Source organism: Neoarius graeffei, chromosome 1 (genome assembly GCF_027579695.1).
Source record: "Neoarius graeffei isolate fNeoGra1 chromosome 1, fNeoGra1.pri, whole genome shotgun sequence".
Taxonomy (NCBI): domain Eukaryota; kingdom Metazoa; phylum Chordata; class Actinopteri; order Siluriformes; family Ariidae; genus Neoarius; species Neoarius graeffei.
Genome location: NC_083569.1, coordinates 21,452,763 through 21,471,129, shown reverse-complemented (window position 1 = coordinate 21,471,129; position 18,367 = coordinate 21,452,763). Strand labels below are relative to the sequence as shown.

The window sequence follows — 18,367 nt, the reverse complement described above, 5'->3', positions numbered from 1 at the left end:
CTTGTTCTGTGGCGGCTTTTACCCGAGCTTGTCTGGCAAAAGACGGAGCGGGTCCAAGTCCAGGAATCTGCCCGAAACGGAAAGGGCTCCTCTCCCGGACAGGTCGAGTCAAAGCACGGCCGTAAAACGTTTGCCGGAAAGTCCGTGTTTTCTGCAAACTTGTAAAAGCACTGCCCAGACTATTGCAATAGTGAGCCAAGCGCATGGCCCACGCGTGAGAGCAGCATGAGACCTCAGCATGTTCCACGCCGGATTCGGGCCAGGCGTGGCGAGTCAGGGTGGCTGAGCGATCTAAGGCGCTGTGTTCAAGTTGCATTCTCCTCTGGAGGCGTGGGTTCGAATCCCACTTCTGACATTTGCTGCAGCGGGTTGTTGATGGGCCTCGTGGCCCATGCATGGTGTGAAAACGGAGGCTTTGGCTGGTGTGCCTTTGCAAAAGAAAAAAAAAAAGTTGCTCAAAGCATTTTTTTGCCGCACTTGAATTTCGGCGCCTCCAGTAGTCATGGCCGAGTGGTGAAGGCGACAGAATTGAAATCCGTTGGGGTTTCCCCGCACAGGTTCGAATCCTGCTGGCTACGTGTGGTGTGAAATTTGGGGCCCGTCGAGTGTTGCCCGGCTGGCGGCGGATGGGTTTCGCCAGGGCCCCTGTGCTCTCGGCCTGAAACGGGGCGGCGGTCTTCCTTTGATCAGCGAATATAGGCATTTGAGCAGTGACCCAAGTGCATTGCCAACTCACGTGGCCGGCTCAAGACCTGGGCGTGGTCAACGATGCGTCTCGCTTTGGTGTCTGGCCGAGCGGACTAGGAGCAGCGTCCGGCTAGCGGTGTCCAGTGAAGAAGCGTTCTTCTATCTTGATCCTGAGGTCTGTTGAGTCCTGCTTACTGATGTTCGGGATGGTGTACTGATAGCACGCTGAAATCCAGTTTTGCATCTTAAGGTACTGAAACGGATGCCTTGAGGTTTCCCTACGCGATATAGCATGCTTACGAGTAAGTCTGAGATTCCGTCTGCCGTACGATGGGTGAAAACTGGTCATTGCAGTCCATTCAGGGGTTTCATTTTACAACCCTGGCTTTATTTAGCAGCGCTGCCCACAGACGGTTGTACGTCCAGTGAATCAACGAGGCTAGGCCGTAGACTCGTTCACGTCCAACCTGAGGATTTTGCCTCCCTGAAGCGTATGCGTTTTGAAACGAAGTGCACCGAAGCGTCTCCTGATAATTCGTCCACGCCGTCCCGAGGCCCCGTGTGCAGTCGTGGCCACCTACTTAAAGCGATGTCCTCGACGTCCGCTCGACGTCTCCCACGCTGCTTTGAGTGTGCTGCCGACGCCATCTGAAATCGGGTTTGTTGAAAGGCAGCCGGAGCCTTGTTCTGTGGCGGCTTTTACCCGAGCTTGTCTGGCAAAAGACGGAGCGGGTCCAAGTCCAGGAATCTGCCCGAAACGGAAAGGGCTCCTCTCCCGGACAGGTCGAGTCAAAGCACGGCCGTAAAACGTTTGCCGGAAAGTCCGTGTTTTCTGCAAACTTGTAAAAGCACTGCCCAGACTATTGCAATAGTGAGTCAAGCGCATGGCCCACGCGTGAGAGCAGCATGAGACCTCAGCATGTTCCACGCCGGATTCGGGTCAGGCGTGGTGAGTCAGGGTGGCCGTGTGGTCTAAGGCGCTGCGTTCAAGTTGCAGTCTCCTCTGGAGGCGTGGGTTCGAATCCCACTTCTGACATTTGCTGCAGTGGGTTGTTGATGGGCCTCGTGGCCCATGCATGGCGTGAAAACGGAGGCTTTGGCTGGTGTGCCTTTGCAAAAGAAAAAAAAAAGTTGCTCAAAGCATTTTTTTGCCGCACTTGAATTTCGGCGCCTCCAGTAGTCATGGCCGAGTGGTGAAGGTGACGGACTTGAAATCCGTTGGGGTTTCCCCGCGCAGGTTCGAATCCAGGGTTCACAAACTTTCAAGCACCACTGTACATGTAAAAAGAAATTGAATCAGTTTAACTCACATTTCATGGCACTAATTGGCAAGTTCAACTCCAAGCATAGGTCAACCATCACCGCTTCAGCACGTGTCACGTTCCGTGTCTTTTCATCCACAGATTTCGTAAAAAACTGCTGGATACCCCCAGATTTACTTTCCGCCTGACTCGCCATTTCAGCATACTCCATGTTTTTTTTGTAGTTGACATGCCGCGTGCAGTCATCGCAACCACCATGAGTGATGTTAATGTCAGTTCTACACAGTTTGCAGTGCGCGTATCCATTGCCCTTTTTACACCCAGTCATGCACGGCCATTCTACCGCATTGAAAATAGCGCGAACAAATGTCCGGAATCTGCACGTCACACACAGCATGTGCGGTTGTCGGAAAAATAAATAGCCTAGCCGTGAATCGCGCATGGATTGAAAAAGTCGCTTGGACATTTAAAAACAACTCACTGGAATTTAAGACTTCATAATAATTCCATACAGAATAACACTGTTTGCCGTAACATCGTATTTACGTAACTTTTCCGTACAAAATACGGCCAATCCGTACTAGTAGGCATCTCTGGTAAAAGAAAGAAAGAGTACCTGGTGGCACTTTGCCTGTCCCACTCAGGTTTCTTGCCTGTAAAACAAAGAAAGAGTACCTGGCTGCACTTTACCTGTCCCACTCACATTCGCTTGCCTGTAAAACAAAGAAAGAGTACCTGGCTGCACTTTGCCTGTCCCACTCACGTTCGCTTGCCAGTAAAACAAAGAAAGAGTACCTGGCTGCACTTTGCCTGTCCCACTCACGTTCTCTTGCCTGTAAAAGAAAGAAAGAGTACCTGGCTGCAGTTTGCCTGTCCCACTCACGTTCGCTTGCCAGTAAAACAAAGAAAGAGTACCTCGCTGCACTTTGCCTGTCCCACTCACGTTCTCTTGCCTGTAAAAGAAAGAAAGAGTACCTGGCTGCAGTTTGCCTGTCCCACTCACGTTCGCTTGCCTGTAAAACAAAGAAAAAGTACCTGGCTGCAGTTTGCCTGTCCCACTCACGTTCGCTTGCCTGTAAAAGAAAGAAAGAGTACCTCGCTGCACTTTGCCTGTCCCACTCACGTTCGCTTGCCTGTAAAACAAAGAAAGAGTACCTGGCTGCAGTTTGCCTGTCCCACTCACGTTCGCTTGCCTGTAAAAGAAAGAAAGAGTACCTCGCTGCACTTTGCCTGTCCCACTCACATTCACTTGTCTGTAAAAGAAAGAAAGAGTACCTGGCTGCACTTTGCCTGTCCCACTCACGTTCGCTTGTCTGTAAAAGAAAGAAAGAGTACCTGGCTGCACTTTGCCTGTCCCACTCACGTTCGCTTGCCTGTAAAAGAAAGAAAGAGTACCTGGCTGCACTTTGCCTGTCCCACTCACGTTCGCTTGCCTGTAAAAGAAAGAAAGAGTAGCTCGCTGCACTTGGCCTGTCCCAATCAAGTACGCTTGTCTGTAAAATAAAGAAAGAGTACCTGGCTGCACTTTGCCTGTCCCACTCACAAATGAGCGTTAACTCTATTCCTGAGAGCGTTTCCGCCTGTTCACTGCTATTTTTGACCCTTTTTGTAATAATGAGGTGTTTAAAGTGCTTGTTGTTGAAGTGAAAAGGAAAACTGAGAGTTCATTGCTGCCGGTGCGGGAATAAACCCAGTGGTGCTGCAGGAATAACCGCTGTGTCAGAGTCGCTGCTGGGATCCTGATCTCGCTGCTTCTACAAATGAGCGTTTTGTGGGGATTTCCAAACATTTAAACTAGTGCTGTCAAAAATGTCGCGTTATTAACGCGTTAACTTGACTCAATTTTAATGGCGATAATTTTTTTATCGCGAGATTAACGCTCTGTGACATGATGTAGGTTTTTCATAAGCTTTTGAAACTGCCAGGAACTTGGAACAGAGACTTTGCTTAGAAAAACGATAGCAGCTAGACTGTAATGCCACACCCCGCACAGCCAGAGTCCTCTGCCCTCCCCGAAGAGCCACGGTGCTCGGCTTAGGTTTCATTTTCCCATTGGCGGCTCCAGCCCCACTTTGCAGTGGCTCTGACACATTGGTACAACCAGTGTTCGAACTATGCCAATATTTTCGGGGGGTCCCTTTTTTTCCCTTGGGGGGGTGCTTGTGCTTGTCTCAGAGCGTGGATCTCCATTGCGCACTCACTTCGGATATGCAAATGCTTCCCGTTACACACGATTGCTATGTCAATAAACATCATTTTGCCAATATTTTAGAGACCCCCCAACATTTCCCAAATCATGTTTTCAAGGGATCTCATGTCTGTTTCAGACATGATCTCGGATCCCCCAAGTACCCCCGTAGTTCGAACGGTGAGCAAGCCCATTCACTTTTTTATGCTGATAAGAGAATTACATGGTTTTTCATGTGACAAAAATGTGCGATTAAATTGCGATTAATCGCGAGTTAACTATGACAGTCGCGACATTAATCGCAATTAAATATTTTAATCGCTTGACAGCACTAATTTAAACACAAACACCTTTCAATTTCAGCGAGGTGGGCGGGGACTTCATGAATATTCATTAGGAAAGTGCCGCCTGATTGGCCAGTGAAGTCTTTCTGTTCCACCGCGTTACTTTATGAGGAAGCGGTTTTGTTTGGTTCCGAACCCATCAGTCCGAGTCCAATAATTATTCTACCATCAGGAAAAGCAGCACAGAATTTACTGCGATTGGTTTCAAATGCATGTTGTTGTGGTTCGTGGATTATTATCCGTAAATAAAGTTGGACTTTTCTTCAAAAGGAGCGAAATCAGTGGCGGATTTAGCAAATTGGGGGCCCCAGGCGAAGGTATGTATGGGGCCCCCCTCATCCGATCCGAAACAAAAAAAAAAAATGTACCGACTGCATGGTGGATAAGCAGGTAAAGCTAATCTATAGGGAAGTAAAGGTTGGAGAGGAGAAAAAAAAACATTCCCCTTTAAACCCTGCATACACTTCTTTACTCCAAAATGAAGATGGAAAGCAGAGAACACAAAAAGTGTAGCACTACACAAACTAAAAGTCATGATGGAACCCAACAGAAAATAAGATTTCAGATAACATCTGTCTTTGCCAAAATGCCAGGAAAACCAGCACTGTTTATTTTTTTTAAAAGATCAGAACATTTCAAACATTCTATAAATAAAACTATGTACATAGTTGTGTGTGTGTGAATTAGTGTGTGTGTGTGTGAGTGAGTTAGTGTTTGTGAGTGTATGTGTGAGTTAGTGTTTGTGAGAGTGTGTGTGAGTGAGGGGAGGTAAGAAGTGTGGACTGAGGAGAGATGAGGTGGCATTTGGCTCTAAGCAACTCCATATCCATGTGAATGTACGTGTCAGTGAGTGAGTGAGAGAGAGACAGTGTTGTGTGTGTGAGACAGAGAGGGTGAGTGAATGAATGAATGAGAGAGTCATTTTCTTCGTGGTGGTCAACAGAAACGGGACACGCGCTCACCACCTCCGCTATGTTTTTTTTTTTTTTTTTCAGAATGATTAGTCTGCTGCTCGTCTGCTGTGTTGGAGCTTGATGCCGCTCGCTCCCCTCCTGAATCAACAGCAGCTCCTCCTGCTCCGCTACAACATCCGAGTCAACCGACGCTGTTGACACATTAAAGAAAGTTGTAAGCTTGGGAAGTGCATCATTCTTTGATTTCGCCTCATCCTGCTTCCTTCTTTTCATAGCACCACTTGGAAAGTGGCGCTTCATTTCGCTGATCACAAGTTCAAAACAATTCAGCACAGTCGCTATTAGAAGTTCCCTGAATTCACTCACTCAGGTTCAGTTCACGTTCATCGCGCAATGTTCTCGGACTCGCGCGATCATTGCATGGAATAGTCCATTTCAACACAAACGGGGGGGTGTACAAATACTTCATTCCTTTGTATTTTAGTTTTTTGTCTTTGTTTCCGATTTAAACATACAAAATTACAATTTACAAACACAATGGCTTAGGAATGGATCGCTGTCCAAAGGCCCCCAAATCCCCAGCTGATTCGGGAAGGGGCAGCTGGTCTGGGGCCCCTGCCGAATGGGAAAGTTGGAGGGGCCCAAGGCAATTGCCTACTTCGCCTCTATTGTAAGAGCGCCTCTGAGTGAAATAAAAGATTTGTACAAAACACAGGTTTATGTCCCAAACCAGCATTATGTAATAATTCATTTACTGTGTTTTGATCCAATCCTATAAGGGGGGGTTAGACCAAAAAAAATTTTTTCTACCCCCTCCAAAATATGGAGATGATCTATCTATGGAAATACCAATATTTGGCCAACTGAAAAATGCTAACCCCCCTGTACATACCCTCTGAAGTTAATAACCCCTCCAAATAGTCAAAAACTGCCTTTTTCACTAATATAAGCATTCCTTAACGGAAATAACTCTTAAATATAACATCAAAAATCACAGTAATAACATTTATTTCTCACAAAAAGAGTTGTTAGAAACCCTCATTTTGTCTCTGTTTACAGGTTTGAATCAGAGTAATAAATTCTCCATAAAGTTTCAAGATATGCTTCTTTATATGTCTGGTGTGGATGGTGTATAAGTTATAAAATAACCAGTGCTCTTGAACAAGTTCTGCCAGCAACTGAGCAGCAGCATCGCTGGATCTCTGTGCTTGACCAGCACGCTTCGGCCGCAGCAGATCGAGCATATTCTGAATGATGTCCTTCCCTGTTGGAAGCATCCCAGAAGGGAACTCAGCCTGCTCTATGTACTCTACTACACCTAGTATCTTCTTAGCTTTTGACCGTGTTGCAACAGAAGCCATTATTTACCTGCAAGAATACAAATAATGACTATTTATACACTGGGAGATATAATTCAGATATGAATCATTTGTGCATACTGGTTCTTAAAACTAAATTAGTAACCTTAAGTAATGATCCTCTGTGCTTAAAAATAGTTCATATTTGAGGTATTACTGAAGAGTGTGACATTCATCAATAACTTTAAAACTTGCTGAAAAAGAGCAGAATTACCATATGTTTAATCTACTTGAATGTAAGGTTACAGTACTTACCACTAAGCTTATTACCTTAAAATAATGATCACCTGCACTGAAAATGTTGTAGTCGTACCTAGTGGCATATCTGAAGAGGTTCACATTCATCGATAACTTTAAAACACATTTAAAAAAAAGCAGCATTCTAATATCAAACAGCACTAATGTATTTTGTCTTGAATGGAAACTTTCAGAGGGTATGTACAGGGGGGTTAGCAAGGTTCAATTTAATAAAATTTTACATTTTCCCACATAGATGGACCATCTCCATATTTCTAGGGGGGTAAAACATGGAAAAGTCAAAATTCTTAAACACCCCCCCCCCACACACACACACACACACACACACCTATAATTAGCCTCTGATCAGGAAAAGGAGCACAAAATTTACTGCGATTGGTTTCAAATGATTATAATTTCATTTTCAGTCAGACTTCAGTTGAGCATTTTAGACGGATTTATTTTTGAATATGTAGTTTTCACATTTTCATAACAGGCTTATTAAATAAATATACAGCAACAATGTTCCAACAAATATTTTAATGAGTCTGAATTTTGACTTTGACAGAATTACTCACTCTGTCAAAGTCCAAAGATCATTGCATCATGCAAAATAAATAAACACATGCATAAATGCGGGTGAGGTGGCCGAGAGGTTAAGGCGATGGACTGCTAATCCATTGTGCTCTGCATGCGTGGGTTTGAGTCCCACCCTCCTCGCATATTTGTTCTTTTGGGTGGCACGGTGGTGTAGTGGTTAGCACGGTCGCTTCACAGCAAGAAGGTTCTGGGTTGAACCCAGCTGCCGGCGAGGGCCTTTCTGTGTGGAGTTTTCATGTTCTCCCTGTGTCTGTGTGGGTTTCCTCCAGGTGCTCTGGTTTCCCCCACAATCCAAAGACATGCAGTTGGGTTGACGTGGGGCGGCCTTGGGCTGAGGTGCCCTTGAGCAAGGTGCTGCTCACTGGGTGTGTGCACATGTGTTCACTGCTTCAGATGGGTTAAATGCAGAGGATGAATTTCACTGTGCTTGAAGTGTGCATATGACAAATAAAGGTTTAAAAATAAATATTAACATAGAGTATATAAAATGCAATTTTAACAAACAAAGGTTTAGGAAAAATGTAAACACCTGTAACTTAATTCATGACACCTTTTCTCGTTATCTGTGCAAAGATCTGTACTATTAATTCAGATTTATTCCCTTTGCAGACTTTTTAATTCAAATCAATGTCTTTAAGTGTCAGATAGAAACACATCCTGGCTGATCGCTTCATCAGGGGGAAATGGGGGAACTGTAGCCTGGGCCCGCCCATCCTAAGCGTGACGCAACTTCCGAGCTTAGTCTGGCCAGGCAGGCTATCTACAGCATTTCCAAGCTCCCGAAAAATCAGGAACCAATCAACTTTGAGCATCTCCAACGGCCCTGGGTAGAGGCGTGTTCAAGGCAGTGATGTAGTAGAACTGCGAACGGAAGCCATAGATTGTTTACAGAATCTATGCCGGAAGCGCTTCATTCACATCACGAACATGGAGCAGCGGCAAGCCTTTAACACAGCGGTAGATGCTGTATTGAAAGCATTCAACGGGAAGTTCTCATTGAAAACGGAGCAAAGAGCAGCCCTGGAGGTATTTATTGAAAGGAAGGACGTTTTTGCCTTGCTCCCGACCGGCTTCGGTAAGAGTTTAATCGACCAGTTAGCCCCGTCGCGTCGCATACGTCAGAGGAAAGAGTGATGTGATTGGTTTAAGCTTCGTCACAGCCTTTTCTGGCTTCGATCAGTAGCAAACTGAGGCATTTCAGGGAGGCGGGTCAACCACGGGCTCTGGGAAACGGTTTGGCTTAATAGCTTGGCCAGACCAAATGCTCGGAGAGCTTTGAAGTCACGTTAGCCAGGCTAGGGGAACTGTCCTTAAACTGCTCACACACACAAAATACATTATGATTTAATGCTGTGACAAAACACAGACAGACAATAATCAGCAATTATTGGTCGGTAGTGATGGCCGTCTGAAGCCGAGGCTCCGAAGCGCGTGTCGAGTATAAGGGGGCGTGGCAGATGAAGCCCCGCCTCGAGGCATGGATCGTTCGGAAGAAAACCACGTGAGGGAACCACGTGAGGCTGGGGAGGGAATTTCGAAGAAAAGGAATCACCTCAATCCAAACACAGTGAAAAAAAATCTGCTCCTCAACAAAAATCAATAAAGGTTCCCCTAAAAGTTACTCTGTGCACTGCACGGCTGCAGTAGCACTCACAGTCCCATCACACAAGCACTGAACACAAAGCTTACTCCCTTTATGTTTATGTACACCTTTTTATTGTGCAGACAAAATTATACTGACCATAAAACCATAGAAAGAGACAAAGTGTGTGTGTGTGTGTGTGTGTGTGTGTGTGTGTGTGTGTGTAAGAGAGAGACAGAGGGTCAACACCAAATAACATACAGGCAAATAAGTAAAACAAACAAGCAAAAAAAATCTGATGACATAAGTTATTTTAAAATGGAACATTGTGCAAATTACTGTACATGTAAATAATAATGTAAAGTGGCAGAACATTGACGCGAGGTAAAAATGAAACATGCTGTACATTTCTCTTAGCAGTAGGTCGCAAGTGAAGTCTGCTGAATGAGAGTCTGAGTAATGAATCACAACCGAGGCCTTGTTTATCATGGGTCATGTGGTTTTCTGCTCAACGATACAAAGCCTCAAAGCAGGGCTTCATCTGCCCCCTTATTCTTGATATGCGCTTCGAAGTCTCATTTGGCCATCACGATCTTTAAACAGTGATATCAATGAAAACTATGGTCAGGCAAGGCAAGACTAAAATGGCCATTATGAGTCTTGAAAGTATTTGTGTGTGTGTGTGTGTGTGTTTTGAATATATTATGAAGCCATTGACAACAATAACAAAAATCTACGAAATCATTGTACTTAGCAACCAAAAAGTGTGATCCTGAGTGTGAACATAGATCTGGAGCAGGAGACAGAGCCAAGACACCTCATCTCATTATCTCTAGCCACTTTATCCTGTTCTACAGGGTCGCAGGCAAGCTGGAGCCTATCCCAGCTGACTACGGGCAAAAGACGGGGTACACCCTGGACAAGTCGCCAGGTTATCACAGGGCTGACACATAGACACAGACAACCATTCACACTCACTTTAGAGTTATCAGTTAACCTAACCTGCATGTCATTGGACTGTGGGGGAAACCGGAGCACCTGGAGGAAACCCATGCGGACACAGGGAGAACATGCAAACTGTGCACAGAAAGGACCTTGCCAGCTACGGGGCTCGAACACAGACCTTCTTGCTGTGAGGCAACAGCGCTAACCACTACACCACCGTGCCACCCCAAGCCAAGACACACTGAATATAGATTTTATTGACTGATCTAACGCCCCATTTATTTATTTTAACTCATTATATCATTGATATTATATCATCTGGAATTATGTAACTTTGACAAGTGATCAGCCTTCAGTATAACATAACTGTGTGAAAGTTTTTGTACAGTGCAGTTGGATTTCCTGTCACTGTGGGCCGCAGAGCACAGTAGTATAGTGCAGAGTCTGATACAGCAGCAGAGGAGAAGAGCAGATCCACTTGGTTATTCTTTTCATCAACTTCAGCAGAGAGACGTAGTGAGATTGAGTCACTTTTATATCCACTTTGTGATATAAAAAGAAGGAAGTCAGGTTTAGATTTTGGATATTGTCTGTACCAGTGCAGGTAGTTTCCTTTACCACTTGCTTCGTAGTTGCAGGACAGAGTAACATCACTGCCTTCATCTATAATTGTATGAGTAAAAAGTTGCTTGATTGAAGCTGCCATGGAGTCACCTGTCATAAAGAAGAGAACATGCACATACATTCTGATTTTTCTTCCCACCACACAGATGAATAAATCACTAATTCAATGCTTAATATTTCTGCAATAACGAAAAGTCAAAGTTAACTCACCGAGTGAAAGCCACAGACACAGGAATATAACAGTGAACATGATGAATGGTCTCAGCTGAGTGAAAGTATTCTTTCTGTACTATGATATGTTCACATCATAAAGGTTCATGAAGCTCCAGCCCACAGCACCACATGACAGTGTCACCATTGTTACTGACAGATTGTTGATTCTTACTGAAGCTCTTACTGGCTTTACATTCAGCCTCACATGGGGAACCTGTCTTCAACTCTGACTGTCAGCAGAATTCATGGAATTATGAAAAATCAATCATTCTGGTCTGTAGAAATATACCGTAATTGAATAAATAAATCATTAAATCTTTAAATTTCATGTTGCATTTGTTTTATAAGTGGTTTTGCTGCATTAGGGACTTTAGCCTTATCAGAAAATGCTGTGAATAAGTCATGATAAATAATTTAGTATAAAAGCTATTATTACTAGTAATAATGAAGCCTGAGGTGAGGAACAAACCAGCTGCTGCTCTTGGTAATATTATGAAAGATGCCACCAAGCCATTAGCTTATAATCAAAGGCTTGAATTTAGCTTTTCCCTGCTATTAAAAAACACAACCTAGTTACTGTTATTACATTACTGCACTGACGGTTAATGGAAAAATAGTGAATTAAAGATTATTAAACTCACCTGGCACTGATGCTGCATGAAAAACTCACGAGTCTCTCGACAATCCGGTTTTCCAGTTGCACTCAGTACAGACAGTGTTGTATTGCTCCGCTTATTTTAACAGGCCATTGTTAGGGAAATAGTCTTCTTCCGCCGGTGGAAGAAGTCCCTTCTTGTTTACTGCAAAATGTGTATATTTTGGATAGAATTCAAAATATTACTTATCTGCAATGTATTGTTTTTTTTCTGTAGCTCCCATCCCCCATTCCCGCCTTATTTTTCCTCTCCTTTTTTCCAACTGATGACTTACAAACCCAAGTTCAATCAAATCTGACAAATTCCCAAATAGTCAAAACAATGAATAAGTTTTAATTTCCCGCCTTTTTTCCTCTCCTTTTTTCCAACTGATGACTTACAAACCCAAGTTCAATCAACACATACAAATCTGCGAAATTCTCAAATAGTCAACACAATGGATAGCAATAAGTTTTACTTTCTAAAACTCATAAAGTTGAGTTCAAAATCCAAAAATTATCAGGGCTCTTTGTGTTAAAGAGAGGTAGTAAGTGTACATAACTAAATGAGGCTGCAATTTTTTACAGTGTACTCTACTTTTTTCATCAGCTACACTTGAACAACACACCCCTTATGTGTCAAAGGCTTAGATGAACACACACACACATTACTGTTTCTGAAATGTGATCAGGAAATTTTACTGGATCACAGCAGATATATATTGGGGCATGTGCCCCAGTAAAATGGGTCTGGCGACACTGATGGACAACTTATAAATTCAAGCAACAGGTTAAACGCAAGCTTGACCCTTCCTGTGTGGTGAGCTCTTTGGGATGGTGCTTCTGACTTTTGTTTCCAGATCGTAGGAACTGCTCTGCGTACCAGACATCAATCAAATCCTTCTATGTGAATCTGCCTCACAAATTTATCTTTTGCAAAATGTATGGAGCAGACACCAAACTGTCCTGTCAGCTTGAAGTTACCTCTGTTTGTTGGTACAAATCAAACCCATTCATTCTGCAAGTGTCCTGCTGACTTTGGGCTACAGTGGATCAAAACTCTACTTTTTTCATCAGCTACACTTGAACGACACACCCCTTATGTGTCAAAGGCTTAGATGAACACACGCACCACAGTGCCGAAACCCAGGATTGAACCAGGGACCTTTAGATCTTCAATCTAACGCTCTCCTTACTGAGCTATTTCGGCAAGATCATGCCACCATCTGAGCAAGGTCACATGGTGTTCCTTTTTAACCAAAATCTAAAGAAATATCTCATCTCATCATCTCTAGCCGCTTTATCCTTCTACAGGGTCGCAGGCAAGCTGGAGCCTATCCCAGCTGACTACGGGCGAAAGGCGGGGTACACCCTGGACAAGTCGCCAGGTCATCACAGGGCTGACACATAGACAACCATTCACACTCACATTCACACCTACGGTCAATTTAGAGTCACCAGTTAACCTAACCTGCATGTCTTTGGACTGTGGGGGAAACCGGAGCACCCGGAGGAAACCCACGCGGACACGGGGAGAACATGCAAACTCCGCACAGAAAGGCCCTCGCCGGCCCCAGGGCTCGAACCCAGGCCCTTCTTGCTGTGAGGCAACAGTGCTAACCACTACACCACCGTGCCGCCCATCTAATGAAATATAAAGTGTTTAAAATAATAGATAGTATCATCTGGAAGCATTACATATGTAATGTGGTAATTGATTAATGAAACTCTTTTATGTTGTTGGCAATTTGTTTTATTCCAAGCGTGTTTTTAATGAAATGAACAAACGTTCACACTAAAGAATGAGCAAATAATAAGCTAAATAATGAGGTAAATGTGTTCTCTGTGCTCGCTCATTTCACTGTTACCCCCCAATCATGCAGTCTTGATTATTTCAACTGTTATCCACAGTGTCAAGTGGGTAATGATCTCCCTTATAATTGCACACATGCACACAGCTCAAAATGATCAAAATCTTTGTCTCTCTCTCACACAATGTTAGATGTGCAGGAGAGATGGCATGAGGTCGTTGCAGTGCAGTTCGAGCACAAATCTGCGCACTGGTGTCGGCTCTACTCTCCCGTTTGCTGCCCTGTGTTTGGTCTGTCTGGGGTCCTGGAGGCGGTGATGTGACTCATCGGTGGTTGCCGTGTCTGTATTGGGCCCCTGCCTGCTTCGCCGGTGGCTGGTGGGATTATGGGGTTTTGCACTATATTTTACTGTTCTTTTGTATTGTGATTGTTGTGTAGGTATTGTGTAGGTTTTGTCATTGCTCTTTTCTTTCGATTGTCCCTGTTGTTCTAATTTTTGTATGCCCTTGTTTCTGATGCGGTCTGTCATTCCTGTGCGAATTTTTTTTTTTTACTTTTTTATATGTCACATGTGTGTGTTCCATATGTTTTTTCAAAGTTTTGGTGTCTTCAGTATTGTTCTGCGATCTAGAAAATGGTAGAAAAAAAACTGATACAAATCACTGATACTGTATAAATCACTTAAAGATTTAATTTGCACTTTTGAAAATCTACCTATTCATTTGGTTCTTTGCACATCTTGTGTTCATTGTTTGTGCACTGTTGTCTTTGTCTATTGTCTTTGTTTTTTGTTGTGCTGTATAGTTTTTGTGTTGGTATAATTAAAAAGCATAGATTGTCAAAAAAAACCTGAAAAAAGAATATAAACCCCAAATATCCAAACTCGCTTTTAACAGAAGTCATCAAGGAATCACTGAACATTTTTGTGAAACAGTATTTTTCATTGAAAAACTGTCATTAAACATAAGACGTACAGTAAAAGGATGACTTAAAATCCAACAATCAAGACAATGATGGAATCAGTTTTCATGCTCTCATTATGTTAAAGAAGAGTTTTGCTTATGGATCCTCTCAGAAATGAAAGTTCGTATGAACAGAACTGGTAACTGGTGCCAATGTTCGGCTGTTACCAATGTTGCTGAAAATTTTTCTCCCATTGTTTAGTCTTTGTTCGCAGAAATATTTTTACAAGCCTTGAGACATATTGAAGCATTTAAGAATAATTCACCAATAAACAGTTTATTATAAAAAGAGGAAACACTGAAAGTAGATTGCACACAAGCATGACAATTTTCTCATCTTTAAGTAAATATATAAAAGGTATAAGATTATATTATGTGTAATAGCTGTTCCTATTTGTACTGTGTATCCAGCAGGCTAATATATATCAGAAATTCTCAATATTGACTTCATTTCACTAAAACACACCTCACTGTGTAAAATCACTGTAGATTACAAAAAGCTAACACACAAATATCATTGTAAAATTCAGACTCTGCAGGATCTTGACTTCAGAAAGTGGGATGTATATGAACTTATTGAAAACTTGTTTAGTGCTTTTAGCAAGGATATAGCAACTCACAGCAACTCTTTACAACCATGGTGAGCAGAAAAGGAGCTCAGCAATCAACAGCAGAAGACCACACTGGGTTCCACTCCTGCAGCCAAGAACAGGAATCTTCAAATCAAGAACAAGTTCCTATTACACTGGCAAGTGAGTGTATATTTTTATTGACCTCTCAAACCATCTGTTAGAACCTGTGTCTGTCTCAGTTCAGATGCGTTGACGTAAGAGCGCTCTGGAGCAGGGTTAAAACAAACCACACGAGTTAAATCAATCTGGTTTATTCAAGCACTGCTCAACGATACACAGAAAGAGCAGGGTTTATATACATCAGAAGCTTGCGTGACAAGATAAGTAAGGGGCTCGGGGGCACAAGGTCAACTCGCCAGATAAGGAGTCGTTTTATTATACATGAAAGAGCAGACCATACACCCCCTAGAACAGGAGGAACCAGGAATGTGGTTTCAGCGAAACTAGAAGGTACAGAGAAAATAAAAGAGTATGTTCTCGCGATTATGCACGTTTACCAGGGTGTGAAAGGGTCATAAAGCTCAGGACAGCTATGCACGAGAACACACACAATCTTACAATCCCCTCTTTTATACTTTGTTTACAGAGTATAACTACAGTTTAGACTCTAACGTATTGACAGACATAACAAGACTGATTAGTATGTTGTTTAGCAGTCCAATTGGCAAATCGCCAAAAAACGTTGTCCTCGTGGCTGGCTTGAGCGGGATTCCCTGCTCCAAGCGCTAAGACCAATACCAGAAGGAAAGTCATACTGGTCACTGACTTTGTTCTTTCTGTGTCCACAGGATGTAGATAGTTGAAGGTAGCCCAGGCTCACGTGTCTTTCAGATTCTTTAGCCCAGAAGTCTGCGGGACGCACCGACCATCCCCTCTTTGTAGATCAGCCGAAACCGGATCACTCCGGATGCTGGAAAGGGGATCCCTGAAAAGGCCGTCAGCTGTTGTCACAGCAACTTTCTGAAACACAAAAACCTGTTAAGCATCAACAATATAGATTTCTATTACATTGGAGCCTTCTTTATTCGACTGGCATGAATCCACTGTGGAAAAAGGTCAGTTAGTACAGCCGTTCGAGTTACAGCGAGCACATCCGTGGGTTCACTGTAGGGCGGTTCCTCTAGAGGAGTGCCTAATTTAGCGAATTTCTTTACCAACACTTTATCCCCTACCTCAAAGGGGTGAGTGGGTGCCTCAGGAATGGGAGGCTTTTTGGAATTTAGTCTCGTCCAGTACTCATCCAACACCCGCATGAGACCCACGGCGTACTCACTGAGATGTACATCAAGATCACTCGTTCCTATAGCCTGCATACCTCTGCGCCAGGGTGTAGGAAAAGGCCGGCCCTGAGCATCGATCCGAACGCCGTCAGACGGCTGCGCGCCGCATGAGTCCCAGAAATGGTTGTCTGAGGCCGAAGCGGAGGCCTGGAGGGAGATCAAGTCAATGTCCGGAAGAACGGCACTAATCATGCGACTGGATGAGACCAGGGAGAGAGTAAGCGAAGGCGGAAAAACACCGGAGGCAGCCGCGGCTTTGGCAATGCGATCGGCGAGAGAGTTTCCCCTGATCTCAAAAGAGTCCCCAATACAATGAGCACGAGTCTTAACAATGGCTAAAGAGCGCGGGAGAAGACAGGCGGTGATTAAATCAGTAACAAGCGAAGAATGAGAAATGGGCTTACCGTCTGCAGTGGTGAACCCACGCGAAGCCCAAATCCGACCAAAGTCGTGAGCAACGCCGAAAGCGTAACGTGAATCAGTGTAGATAGTGACGTCTGTGTCCTGGGCAATAACACATGCACGGGTTAGAGCGTATAGTTCGGCAGCCTGAGCCGAGGAGAAAGGAAGAGAAAAAGCTTCAACAGTTTCATCAGGAAGGCGGCACACAGAATAACCACACACGAAAACGCCGTCAGAGGGGCGTGAGCACGAGCCGTCCACAAACAGCGAATCACCTGAAAGTAACGGGGTGGAGCGTAAGTCGGGGCGGATACTTGTCTCGAAAAGAATGCTAGAAATGCAGTCGTGTGTTTCAGAAGGAAGAAAATCATCCTGTGAATTGAGGAGGCGCTGAAGCGCGTGCGCGAGAGAATCAAAAGAGGAGGAGGGCTTAACAGTAAGGTTTTCGGTGGCCAAAAGAATAGACTCGTATCCAGAGCGACGCTGCGCAGATAAATGCTGGGTACTGAGGTTCTTTAAAACGTGCACTACATCATGTGAGGTGTGGAGAACGAGCGGGTGAGACAAAACCAGCCGTTCAGCGTCCGTGACCATGACAGCACATGCAGCCACCGCCCTGAGGCAAGCAGGGAGGCCCTGTGCCACAGAATCAAGAGTTTTAGAGAGGAACGCACAAGGCCGCATACCCCCCCCGTGCTCCTGCGCCAAAACCCCAGACGCAGTTCCCTGCTGGTTGCACACATATAAATGAAACGGCAAACGGTAATTCGGAAGTCCGAGAGCAGGGGCCGAGCATAAAGCCTGTTTCAAGGCCCTGAAGGCCGTCAGCATCTCATCAGACCACACCAGGGGCTGAGTCAAAGGGTCCGAGTGCAGAATTGCAGAGCGCAGACACTTGTCATAGGTGGAACAGTCAGGAATCCACTGGCGGCAGTAATTGATAAGTCCCAGAAAAGCCATGAGGGCGTGTTTGGTGGCAGGCACCTGAGTGTCTAGGATGACCTGCACACGCTCGGGGCTGAGCCTGCGGGAGCCCTGGGAGAGATCGTGACCCAGATATCGAACAGTGGGGAGGCAGAACTGAAGCTTAGTTCGTGAGACCTTGAAACCTTCTTGCGCCAGAAGAGAGAGGAGAGCGAGTGTGGCTTTAGCGCAAAGGTCCTCGTCCTCCGCCGTTACCAGAAGATCATCCGCGTATTGGAGCACGGAGGAGCCCGAGGGGAGGCACAAACCGGCCAAGGCGTCCCTCACTACGGCTGTAAAAACCGCGGGGGAATCGACATATCCTTGGGGTAACCTGGTCCATGTGTACTGCTTTCCCCTGTGCGTAAAAGCGAACAGGGGCTGCGTGTCGTGGCCCACAGGGACGCTGAAAAAGGCAGAACAGAGGTCAATCACAGAGAAAAACGCATGTTCACACGGAATCGAGGCCATAAGAGAGGGAACGTCTGGAACTAATGGGGCGACTGGGATAATTAACTCATTAATCTTACGCAAATCCTGGGTGAAACGCCACGTGCCGTTGGGCTTCTGCACCGGATTCACTGGGGTGTTATAAGGGCTGACACAGGGAACAACCACACCTTGCTCTAGGAGAGAACACAGAACATCATCAATGCCAGACAGTTTAGCTGGGGAAAGGGGGTACTGTTTTACATATACTGGCGAAGAGTGTTTAATGACCGCCTCGTA

General features: G+C 44.7%; 4 non-coding genes across 4 annotated transcripts; 3 read left to right on the top strand and 1 right to left on the bottom strand.

Moving 5' to 3' along the window:
* The first annotated feature begins 496 nt into the window (after window positions 1–496).
* On the top strand, window positions 497–578 carry trnas-uga (transfer RNA serine (anticodon UGA)). Its single transcript has one exon. It is a non-coding gene; the product is annotated as a tRNA-Ser (tRNA).
* A 1,062-nt stretch (window positions 579–1,640) lies between these two features.
* On the top strand, window positions 1,641–1,723 carry trnal-caa (transfer RNA leucine (anticodon CAA)). Its single transcript has one exon. It is a non-coding gene; the product is annotated as a tRNA-Leu (tRNA).
* Window positions 1,724–7,627: 5,904 nt separating this feature from the next.
* trnas-gcu (transfer RNA serine (anticodon GCU)) lies at window positions 7,628–7,710 on the top strand. The gene has a single exon. It is a non-coding gene; the product is annotated as a tRNA-Ser (tRNA).
* A 5,015-nt stretch (window positions 7,711–12,725) lies between these two features.
* Window positions 12,726–12,798, bottom strand: trnaf-gaa (transfer RNA phenylalanine (anticodon GAA)). The gene has a single exon. It is a non-coding gene; the product is annotated as a tRNA-Phe (tRNA).
* Window positions 12,799–18,367: the final 5,569 nt, after the last annotated feature.